Source organism: Centruroides vittatus, unplaced genomic scaffold (genome assembly GCF_030686945.1).
Source record: "Centruroides vittatus isolate TY-2023 unplaced genomic scaffold, ASM3068694v2 scaffold_2802, whole genome shotgun sequence".
NCBI classification, from domain to species: Eukaryota; Metazoa; Arthropoda; class Arachnida; order Scorpiones; family Buthidae; genus Centruroides; species Centruroides vittatus.
In genome coordinates, this window is record NW_027122693.1 from 1,949,422 (window position 1) to 1,962,687 (window position 13,266).

Sequence of the window (13,266 nt, forward strand, 5' to 3'; positions counted from 1 at the left end):
AGCATTTATACACGATTTATTTTTTTCTTTATATAAATTACACAAATTCTGTGATATTTATTGGATCTTTACGCATTATCGTACGTGTAAACACTCATTTCTATATTATACATACACTTCTTAATACACATACCATCTAGAAAATATTACTACATGTTTTATACAGAATTTACGTGCAATTTTTACAAGATTTATTTAAGATTTTATGCATTTTTCTCATAAAAATTACAGGCTCGATACATTTTTTTTATACGGTCTTTTTATACATATTTGAAGGGCGAAATATGCTTTTTACTTATTATAAATGCATTTTTTAGGAGCCTCTTGCAATTTTTAAGCGTGTTTTTTTTTACACGATTTTCTTTATTTATATCTTTTATAACCCTTTGGGTAAGTTAACACAGACTTTATACAAGTGCCCATTTATGTTTTAACATCCCCTTTCATACATTTTAACGAGATTGGAGGGGATTTTTTTCTTTACCTTTTTTTATTTTATTTTATTTTTTTCTGTGCCAAGAATGGAGCCTTCGGGGTGCTTTAGAACCTATTTTTAGTCTTTATTTGAACCTTATTATGTCAAAAAATCACTTTAGAAACCTCGAATTCTTTTTGAGAAGTCTCTGTAAAGAGGATTTTCTCCACAAAATAATGTCGAAAATAAATAAATAGAGGAAAGAAACGGGGGCAGATTCACAATAAGGTTAATTTCCCTTTATATAATATATATATATATATATATTTCTCGCGTAGGATTTATAGATTTATGTCGTGTCTCGCGCTTTACTTCGGTGGCGTAATGGGGGTGCTTTTTCTTAAATTTAAACAATTTAAATCGTGCCACTACCCCCGTATCGTGTGCTAATCCATCGGAAATTATGTCACCATAATCGAATTTCAATTAATCGCCAAGCTTAAATGATATTCGTGTACGAAGGGGGGTGCGCATTATATAAGCGATACATGCAATAATCACGTGAGCTCCAACGATCGAAACGGAAGTACGTGAATCGCGTGCAATAATTTGGGAAAGGAAAGCGGTGCAATAACTAAAACCGGTTGCTGACATTTTCAATGGCTTGTTCTGGGTTGGATTTGTTTTCTGGCGCAGATTGAAGTATAAATTTTAGATAACGTTCCTCCTTGTCTTCCTTTCTCTCTTCTCTCTTCTCTCTCTCTCTCTTTTCTATCTGTGATTTGCTGCAGTTGCAGTCTCGTCTATTCTGTTGTTCTTTACTGTTCTGCTCCCCGATGTTTGATCTCGCAACTGTAATTGCGATATTGAATGATGTACGCCCCTTCAAACAATGCATTTAATATATTCGATGTGTGTGATTCGAAAGGGAATTATTGTTGATTTCTCCTATAAATCTTCCAGTTTTTACGCCCGTTTACGTTGTTAGACAGTGTTTCTCACTATTTTATATGGTTTTAATTAATATAAAATTTATTCGCAATTAACCCCAAATATTTAAACAGTGCTTGAGGTGTTAATTTTAAAGGGAGTTTCTAGTACAAATATACCATCTCTGTACATTTTTTACGTTGAAATAGGTGACTTACACACTATTTTCTGACTATATTATAAGGATTTAATCATATAAAATTTAATTATGATGTGTTTTTTAGGGGATAACTGCGAATAAACAGTGCTTGAGGTATTGAATTTTAAAGGGAGTTTCTAGTACAAATATACCATTTCTGTACATTTTTACGTTGAAATAGGTAACGTACACATCATATTCTGACTATATTATAGACTTATAGCTATATACAATTTAATTATTCGGGGTAAACAACGATTAAACAGTGCTTAAGGTGTTAATTCAAAGGGTGCTTTCTATCGAAAATATTTTATTTTTATGTAAGTTTACGTTGAAGAGGGTCACCGAGATAATATTTTCTGACTATATTTTAAGGCTACAACTGTTTAAAATTAAATTATAGTAAAGATTTTTGGAGACGATTGGGGTTAAACAGTCCTATGATATGCATTGATTTGCCTTTATTTAACAGGCTATATATATATTATTTTTTTTTTGAAATGGTTATATTGTATCTTAAATTTGCGGTTTAATCTATGAGATTGTCGTTTATAGCCGCATATATAGGATCTGTGTAATTATAATTACTCAAGCGCATGTACTGAGCGTGTATATACAATATATAGGTGTGGTTATTGATCATTTAGAATGCATCCTCAAACTTTATTCAAATTAACGATAAAATACATCATTTAAAACAATAAAATATATAAAATTCTATATTAAAATGTTTAAAATATTTTTTAAAAATTAATTAAAACTGTATAACAAAAGTGCGCACTATATACGGTAATTTTCGTTTTTTCTAATTTAAAACATAAAATTCTGTAAATTTAAACGAAAAAAAGTAAGAAAATAATTTAAAAGTATATAAAAAATTATATTTTATGAAGTTATTTGAATAATTATTAATTAGAAATGAGATTTTTTTTGGATCCTTCTTGGCTAGTCACGTTATATTAAATTATGGGAAATTTTCTTAATAATTTAAATTTTTATTACTAAAATTAGGAAGGAGACATTCTTCTTTTAAAAAATAAAAAATGGAGGAGAAGAATAAAAAAAAATTAGGCAAATAAACTCGTCTCTACACGTGTTCCTCTTCATATGTCAAGAATGTTTTGTTGCATTTTGTATACGAGGAATCTGCCAAGCATCATTTTTGTTAAGGATATTTTTCTATTATTTTTTAGTGTAAATAACTCTTATTCTTTACCTTTTAAACCTTCTTCTTCTTCTTCTTTTTCAATTTTCTTAGAAGCCTTTTATCTTAAAAATTGCCTTAAATGAATTGCCTTTTTGCTTCCCTGCGTTACTTTCAGGTGATGAAAAGACTTGGAAAACTGTTAAAATAATAATGAATAATGCCCGAATTTGTTAAATAATAAGTTAAATCATTTATAATTTATATATATATATATATACTTTTTTCAATATAAATGAATTAATTTTGTGCAGAAGTTAAGAGCGTATCGACTCATAATCACTCGAGAGGTACTACTTCATCGAGCCGCAAGGATCATAGTTGCTATTAGTTAATTTAATCATTAAATATTTTAATTGTGACGTTTTTTTATGAGGAAATCGCTTATAAAATATTTTAAAGAGAGGATAAATAACGTTAGAGAAATTTAGGAATTTTTACAGCCACCAGCCGTGCTATAAAACACCTATTTTCGATGTGAATATATTACCGTTTTATGTATAGATTTAGCCACCAGAACCCCTTTTCTATCGCTTAAAACCATGAAAATAAAAGAAAAAAAGATAAAAATAATCTCAAAATTTCTTTCGTGGGCTCTTTCTAAAGCTCTTGAGCAGTGCTTAAGACAGAAAGAGAGAATTTGGTAAGGAAAACAAAGGCTTAAATCGGTCTCTAACATTTGAAAGATGAGCAAGAATTTCCTCGAGCTCTGAGCCTTTTTTTTCCCCTTTCTGTTTAGAAAGTAAAACCTTAACAAGTTCTTAGAATTATAAACATCATTTAAATGTATTTTATCGGGTTTTAAAGCACGAATTTAGCTTTAAAAAAAAGTATTTTACTGGAGTTAAATCCAAAAAGATCATGGAAGAGGAGGAGGAGCGAAGGCTTAAATAGGTGTCTAACAGTTGAAAGATGAGCAGAATTTCCTCGAGTTCTGGACCTTTTTTAGTCTAAAAATAAATCCTTAACAACTTCTTAGAATTAAAAACATTATTTAAATACATTTTATCGGGTTTTAAAGCACAAATTTAGCTCACAAAAAACTATTTTACTGGGGTTAAATCCAAAAGAAAAAAATAATAATAAAAATCATGGATGAAGAACAGGAGCCTTCTCTATGATAAGCTACATACAAGTGCACTTTTTTAGATATATTTATTCTAAAAAAAAACTTAGAAAAATAATCGATAGCTTAACAAACTTAATGGACTTCCTATTGTTAGAGTGAAGAAGCCTCGTATATTATAACGACCCTTTAATATATAAAAATTAAAAAGAAAAAAACAATAATAATAAAAATGGACGTCTGCGGTTTGGCTAAGTGTGTAAAGATTATAAAACTAAATTATAATTAATTTTTAATTCGATTAAATATTATAAAGTTAAAGTAGTTTAAGAAACGTAATATAAATTTTTAATACAGCTTAATAAACGGCAGCCATTTTTTTTATTTATTTAATATTTTATACACAAGAATTCTTCTGTGTTGACTCTTCCTTAAGTCCTCCCAGCTAAAATCAACAGAAAAAAATCCAAAACAATTTATTAATTTTAATTGAAACAATTATAAATATATCCACGTCTAGACAATTTTCTTCGATATTTAGGCGCTTGTTTGTTTACTTAACCGATAAAAATTTAAATCGTAAATTAGTTAGTGACCTTTGAACTCGGCTAAGACAGATATCCGCCTCAGAGGGGTTTAGTAATAATAGTAAAAATACAAGTTTCTAATCAACCGATACACGTGTTATCTATCAATATGAACGGACCACGTGACCTGGTAGAAACACTTCAGTATCCCGTCATTCACCACATGTCCGGTTCCGTATTTAGAACCACGCTCCCACACCTGTAGTTGAAGGCTACATCCCCGTGACAAAATATTGGACCGTGCCCATTCATTCCGTCCCGGCATGCAACGCGAATCCGACTTTAGTCAGCCGCAGTCGAAGGTGGGAATGTTGCGCCGTGTCCACTGAAGCAATGAGTGAGACTTGAGCATGTGTTGACGAGATTCCCCTGCTCATCTTTTATGTAAGGTGAGACATCAATATCTTTTTTCCACCCCCCTCGCTTCCCCTCCCTCTCTCTCTTTCTGTTTCGCTCGCGCTTTTTCTCTTCCCCTTTCTTCTTCCATAATTTTTAATTCTGTACATTTCAACCACGTCTTCTGTACTTTGTATACCCTGTATTAAAAAAGTACAATTGATTTTCTTTATATATATATATGATTTATACTTCCACCCTTGGAAATTTCTCAATTGTTTTTCAAGTTTTTCTTCTTCTGGTGTTCGTTCTTTCTTTTCTTTTATTTTTACTTGTGTGGAGAGAGGGGGATTTACTGAATTACTGGTTAACTGTGTTTTCTGCTAATGTAACTGACCGCTGTGTTTGTCTGACCGTTATTTCTAGTTTTAAACGTTACAATGATATAGTACCAGCTGTCTAGAGTACGGGGGTAGAGATGCCGGGTGTTTTTGTGGGCTCTATACGCCTTTCATTCAACCGTCAGTGTCTGGTACCAGAAAAGCCATACCAGATGTACTTTAGAATACAATTGACAACTATATATTTTGTTTTTGTTCTCGTCCCTTTTTATATCGACTTTATCTTTCTTCCCAACGAAATCTACCGTGTCTTCTAATTGCCAATTATAACGGGGAATTATTGGTAAACGCAATTAAATTTTACAATTTTAAATACAAATACAAAAAAAAATCGACCGTTAATTCAAAAAAAAAAAGAAATTGACACGTTTATACGAGTTTAAATCTTGTATTGTTACGTCAGGAAGACGTATAAATTAATTCAATTGTTACGTAATAATGGTTTAATTTATCGTAGACGAATGAAATTTTTTTTTTTAATTTTTAATTTCTCTTGTTGCGATTTTTACTGCGAGACTGTTTGGTAATTGTTTACTTCCATTTTCGATGAATCTCTCCTGACGTCATATATTAATTATATTAAATTTGTTTTCGTTCTGTTTCTATCTATAACTAACTGTGTTAATGTTTTTAGTACATCCGGACATATATATATATATGGTATTTATCAGCGATCGGTTATTGAGATAGTGTCATTGCTATAAGATATGCTCTCTTTCCTATACGTTCGGATCTTATAGTCGTATATCTTTTGCTGCCGTACCAAAGTCAATAAAAGGCTCGTCAGATATTCTTCGTTGTAAGAAGCTTTCGGAAGCCATCTTGGAAAAGAGGGAAATAAGATCAGTCACATTGCATTGACAGCTCCTCAATCTAGTTACCAGAACCTCCCTGTATAGGGATTGAAGAAGGAGAAAAGCAAAAGTCTCCGCATATCTTCTATTTATCTGTACAAAGAATTGCCTGAAGCTTCAGTTTAACAGTCTCGTATCGAGTTATTCATTATTCAATATTCTTGTTATGCGAATTTAAATGATTTTTCCTCTTTTTTAAACGATGGCTTTTTGGTAATTAAATGCTTGCTGTTCTCTCTCTCTCTCTCTCTCTCGTCTTTTCTTTCGTGTATTATTTTACGCTGATTATTTTCATTGTAATCAGCATCTGTAAACATTTAACTATCAGTTTATTTTTGCGTTATTTCTATATTATAAATAGAAATTCTCTTGTGCTATTCTGTAAAGGAAGTGCTCCTGCTGCTGTACGGTATTTAACGATAATACCCACATATCAAAGGCAGCGAATAATATAGATAATGGGAAAATAGGGAGGAAGATAATGTCAAATTTCACTTTAATATTATTATTTAGACGTCTATAAATAGCTTTAGTTGCGGTTTTGTAAAATTAAATTTTTATACAAAAGTGTCTAGACTAGAAATTTAGTTTATAAACGTAATCGGAGGTCATCTATATTAGTGGAAACGATGCGTATAAACCTGCTAATAATATAATAATATCTGTTATAAAGCTGTATATTTAAAACACTAAAGGTTTAATTAAATTTTCTGGCCCGTTTTTCCCCCTATATAACGCGCATTTTCGTGAAATTGCTTTGATTAAATTTTGTACTAAGCGCTTTTAGATCCTTAAAACAAAATCGAATTTTGAAAATTTGTTTGTTTTCGTAAATTATTTCGCTTCGTTTACGTCTCGTAACCATTTTTTTATTCGTTTACAACGCTACTTACCACCATTTCTCGTCCGTATATAACGCTAGTTTCTGTGAAATTGTAAACTATTTACTGAATTATTTGATCCTTTAACAGAGAAGGAAATAAGAATAAAACGTTAATTATTCAAACAAATTTTGATGTACTTTAATTATTAACTTTCAGCTACATTCTACGATGATATTTTTCCCGTTTATAACGCAAATTTTCGCGAAATCGCCAGTCAAATCGTCCAAATTAACTAGGAACTAAGCTATGTTCCATTCTTAAAAAGAGAAGAAAATAAGATTAATTACTAAATCGAAGTTAAAAATATTTTTAAACACATAAATTAACTGTCCAAAAAATTATACAGGAGGAAAATGAAGCGGGACACATGAAATTTTTGAATCCAATTTTAGTTTAAATATAATTAAAAAATAATTATCTTATGAATATCAATTTATTCATTAGGAAGGAAGAAGGAAGGAAGGATCGATTTATGTTTTAAAACTTTACGAAAACATAAAGAAAAAAAAACAAAATTAAATAAATAAAAATAGCGTGATATCCCGACCTGGAGAATTCAAATTCATCAACCAATGTTTTCATAAATTTCGAAAATTCGCATTGTTAGTTCTCCTTTAAATTTATTCTCTCTTCTTTAGGATGACCCATTAAATTTGATTTCTATTGAAATATTCTAAATGCCTTCTGTACAATACATATCAATACGTACACTTAGCTCGATTCGTACATGACTAAACATACAAGCATATATTCAAGGGATAAAAACCAATGTATTGTATATTCATGTGTATTTTCTTGTACAAAGAATATGTATTTATCTAAGGAATTATCTGTGCAAGAATGTAAAGAATTATTTTAAGGGTAAAGTATCAATATTCTTGCTTACGTGGGAAAGAAAGAATAAGAATATTTTTTATAGAATATAGAAGAATGCGTATTATAAATACGAAAGAGTATAAGCTCTTAGAGAATGTATGTTCGAAGAGTAGAAGAGAATGAATAGATAAGAATGCATTTCCTTCTTGTATGCTTAGAATATACATTCTCTTTGCATAGTTCAAAGCACAGAGAAGTCTCATAGTCTGAGAATAGTAATGTCTAAGAAGGAATAGTCTAAGAGTAGAAAAGTCTATGAATGAATAGTCTAAGAATAGTAATGTCTAAGAAGGAATAGTCTAAGAGTGTAAAAGTCTATGAATGAATAGTGTAAGAGTAGAAAAGTCTATGAATGAATAGTGTAAAAGTAGCAAAAGTCTATGAATGAATAGTCTAAGAATAGAAAAATCTAAGAGAATGTATAGTCTGATAATTTGAATTTTAAGATCATACATCAGAGGAATATGTATTCTAAAGAACACGTTCTTCCAGAAGCATAGACTAAGAATACAAAAGACTGCACACTCTAAGAGAATAAAATTATATCTCTAGTTTTATATGCATATTTAAGATCATATTGTTTGGCTATACGTAAAATAAATCTTCTTATACCCCTTATAATTATGCATTATCGTAAGTATAGATATTCTTACAACTTCTGTTACATATAAATATTAATTTACCTTCATCAAATATTCAAAAATTTATATTATTTATCTTTATTACGCGTTATGTTACGTTCTCCTTGCGTAAAGCTATGCTTAAATTTTACTTTACAAGCATTTTTATGTATAAATAAGAAGAGAAGATAATGATATTCTATGTATATGAGGTGATAATGAAGGTGCTTGATGATTAACATCATCATTCATCCTGTCTCATTTACTTAATTTTATTCAAATTGTTGGCATTTTATTCTTGTTTAAAGGGTTAAATAGTTAAATTTATATAAATAAAATCATAAAATTCTAACCTCCCAAAAAATGTAAAATAATATATTATCAGACGAGGAAGGAAATATGATAAAGCAATGATAATGTCATTTATAAAAATTAGAAAAGAAAAATATGGCGATGCTGTATTAATGTTTCCACTCGTAAACAACTATTTTAATGTGTAAAAGCTTAAATTAACACACCAAATTTTCGTTGGAGACGATTAATTTAATAATATATATATATATTTTAAAAATATTTAAAAAAATTAAGAGCAAAAATTAACATAATTATGCTGAAAAGTTAATTTTAAGAATTTATTGTGCATAAAGAAAAAAAATGCTTTGTTATTCGAGGTCGTTTGTAATGACGTCCGTCATTGGGTGGAGCGATTTTTATTATTATTATTTTTTATTTTATTTTATTATTAAATTTTTTATTATTATTATTATTCTTTCAATGGCTACACTCATTATCTTTTGTAAAGTACTAACGCCCTTGAATAAAATAGTGCTGCTGTTCCTGCTGTTCCTGGTGCTGCGGGTGTTGTTTCACCCTCCTGTTTTTTTTTATGTATGTATCCTTTTCAACGGATGATACAGCACTTTGAATTTATTAATTTCAATTTTTATACAATTATTATTTAATAGCCAAGGATTTTATTACGGTGGTGACTTTATTTATTGTATTTATTTTCCAATAAAAGTGCCAATAAAAGAGTAAATTAAGTTTTCGTTCTTAATTTGCATATTGTCTTTTTCCTCTAGAAAATTTTTTTTCTAGCTTCTAGGAAGAGTTTTTTTTTCCTGTTTTTTCGAATAATTTTCCTCGAATATCTGCTTCATATCTACACTTTTTTGCACTTTGAATGTAGATCTTGAGTTAGGATCTTGCCCTTTTTGCTGTTTTTATTTTTATTTGGAATAAATTAAAGCGTTTTAGCTTGGTTAACTCCTTTCATAGAGTTAAAAGGATCACAAAAATCCTTAATTTAGATATTTATAAGAGTTTATCTGCTTACAAAATGGGTTTTTTTTAACAGTACAGCGCTTTCTATTTTTATACATGAGGTGACATAAGTGCTGTAATTCGTTAAATAATTTAAATTTACGCTTGTAAATATTATAGAATAATAACTAAAAATTATGTAAACACTCTAGGTATTAAAATAATATAATAATAATTATTATTTTTCACAATTTTTCTTCAGAAAATCGATTATCTCTGACACGCTTCTATTAGCGAATGCACGTTACTTACTCATAAAATTCATTATTTTAATATAAAAAATACTTAAATATCTAACAATTATGTATTGTATATAATAATAGATATATTGAGTTTAAGTTTTATTTAAAAAATTATATTTTAAATCGCTAAATTTTCAGAGAAATTCTGTTTGTACACAATTCGAACCCTTATCATAGCCTTATACATGAAGCTCCTTACAGCATCCTTGTTTGTATAATTGTTCCTTATAATCTCTCAATTATCAGCATATAGCTAATGAAATTTCAATTGGTTGCATCTGTTACACATCTTTGACAAGTGTTTTAAGATGTGTAACAGATGCTTAGGATTGTGTAAAGGTAAGTGATAAATATAATAAATTTAGGGAAAAATGTATAAACTTAAGATTTTTTAATGTCCTTTCTTTCTTATATATATATATACTGAACTTAACTTACACAATCTCTCGATCTTAAGTATATTTATACAAAATTTTAATGTATTATTTGGATTGAAAGTAAGCTTTAAATTCCACGAAAATTTAAAAAAAAACCGAAAAAAATCTTTATGTAATCGTAAACTTTAATACGATTCTTCAAAATTTAACATTTTAGAGTATTTGTTGGACATTTTCCCCCCTGATATTCTGTGGAATTACGACACGAAATTGGAACAGATTTCATTTTCCTAAAGAGGATTTCCGAGGATCGATTTTGGGATTAAGATTTTCAGAATGTAATTTTCTTTAAAATGTAAAGGAAATTTCTACCAATTCCTATGCATTTCCTGCTAATTCTTGCTTTTTTTTTTTTTTTTTTTTTTTGAAAATTTAAATCTGTTTCAGCATTTGATAGTTTAATTGCTTCCTAACCGATGGAGAAGATGCGAAGATCCTTCAACCGGACTGTTGATCTGTGAAGTCGAGATCAAAAATTCAAGAATTTTCAATAAAATTTAAAGATTAATAACTTTCTTAACTTAAAAAATACGTCTCGAAGTTATCAATGAAAGTTATTAAATGAGTTTTTATTAAAAAATGTATTTTTTTTTATTTTTTTTGAAGGAAAAGAAGGCATCAAAATTGCCATCTTTCATATCTCTTCAGCGCATAAATCTTTAAACTGTTCTTTATTGCCACTAACTATTATAAAATTTACACGGAAATATTTCCAAAATTTATTACTTTTTCGAATTAAATATTTAAAAGAATTTAGTGATTTATGATATATACTTTTTTTTTTTTTTTAAATTTAATCTTTCGCTAGTTAACACTTCATCACTGATACTGGATGCTGGATGCGCGGGATGAAGGAAGGAGAGAACATAAAAATGTGCATTAATCTCCAGCATTTAATCCGATTTTTTTGCAACTTTTAACTGTTGTTCTATCGAATGAACTTGTTACAAGTATCTTGCGGAGATCATAATGCATGGAAAATTAAAACCATCAGAAATTAAGTGCCCATTAAGAGAAATGCAATCAAAGAAAATGGCGAGTAAGTAAAGTTAAAATTTTTGAAAAAAGGGGGAGAAAATTAAGAAAAGAAAACATTAATTTCCAATCGGAGAATATTGCTACTTCATCCCCTAATAAAAAAAAAGTTTAAAAAAATTAAATTATATTAGAATTTTTGAATATGTTTAAGTTATAGATAACGATAATTGGCAAAAAACGGAGAGTTGGAAGAAGTTAGGAGAAAAAGAGTTGAAAATCCAATATTAAAATACGATGAAAAGGCGAATTTAATGAAATTAAAGCAAAAAGAAATTGGTAAAGTTTAACGGCGTTGAAGATAATTTCGTATATTGTAGCAAAGAAAATCATTATTTACGTTAGTTAATTCGGAGCCGGAATTTTACTGCGATCGTGAAAATCGAGACAGGGTAATTTCGTACATTGTATACTGTACATTTGATACAGAATTGATCCTTGAGATGAACTGAGGTAGGTATTAGATCACTCGACCTTCTAAGGTGTACAGTATTTACGTGATCGCACATTTTCTATGATGAAAGTCACGTGAGAAGTGATGTCATAATAGAAAAATAATAGTCACTGTTTCGAATTCAATGTCAAAAGTTATATATATATATATATATATATATATATTTTAATTTAAAAATTGCAGCAAGGCATTGTGACTACGTCACACTATGTGATTTCGATTTTATTTTTATCTTACAAATATTTTTTACTATATCTTCTATTCGTCTTCGCATACAGAACACTTTATTGGCGAAGATAATGCGAAGTTTTAAGTTATGAAAGAATCTTTGTTCGATTGGTTGGAATATTGCACATTTTTACGTCAATTTGACGTCGTTACGTCAGTTTTACAATGAAAAATCCTACAGTATGACGTCAAATTTACGTAAAAATGTTCACTACCAATCGTACAGATCTTTTATGTCAAATTTTGCATCATCAACTGTCACTTATTAAATTTTTTTTTCACTCATCATCATTCTTGTCATTCACATTTCCCATGTTTATTTTATTTACTTTTTATGAAAATCATTAGAAAAGTAAAATAGATATCTCACTTCGTTTGATGATGATGAGGAGGAGGAGGAGCAGGAGGAGAAGAAAACTTAAGTTACGATAAATCATTAATTAAATTTCATCTTTTCAAATTTTCTCTCTCTCGTCGTCGTATTTTACATCTTTATTTACTTCTTACTGTATCATCTAATCATAACTTTTCTTTTTGATGATGATAAATCTAAGATTATAATTTAAATTTAGCTTCATCATCATCATCATTATCATCATCGATAAGAAATGCCTATATGATGATGTTTAGTTGATAAAGTGAAGAATAAATACGTGAATTATAAATGATGATGAGGATGATGATGATTGAGAGAAAAATTAAATTTTGCCTTTCAGATTTTTTCGCTTACTCACCATCATTTTTATTTAATTATTATTTTATTTTATCATCATGTATATCTCAGTTTTTTTTAATTGATGATGATGGCGATAAAGCTGAATTTAAATTATAACCGTAAATTAAATTTCCCTTCATCACATCACGCTTCTTTTTCTTAACTTCATTGTTTAAGTCTCAATTACCTCATCAGCATCATTTAACTGCGAAACTTCCTTTCGACATCCATCCACTTCAGTTTCACACCACGTGTGACGTGTTTTTCTCCTTCCCCTGTTTAAATTAATCTTCATAAAGCTTGAATTATACATTTTAATGTAACAATTCTCTATCTCAATTTATATAAATCTGTTACGAGAAACGTTTACGAATTTAATTGAAAAATCGACACAGTAATCGGGAGGGGGAGACGACAAAAGATGGCGAGTTCGTGCATTGAACCCCAGTCAAAAGTTAGC

At 29.1% G+C, this 13,266-nt stretch overlaps 1 protein-coding gene across 1 annotated transcript in view; it reads left to right on the forward strand.

The window, feature by feature from the left end:
• The first annotated feature begins 4,484 nt into the window (after positions 1–4,484).
• LOC136987822 (fat-like cadherin-related tumor suppressor homolog) overlaps positions 4,485–13,266 on the forward strand; it is a 254,157-nt gene continuing 245,375 nt past the window's right edge. Inside the window, 1 exon segment of the mRNA XM_067285564.1 lies at positions 4,485–4,790. The gene's annotated coding sequence lies outside the window, so the exon portion shown is untranslated.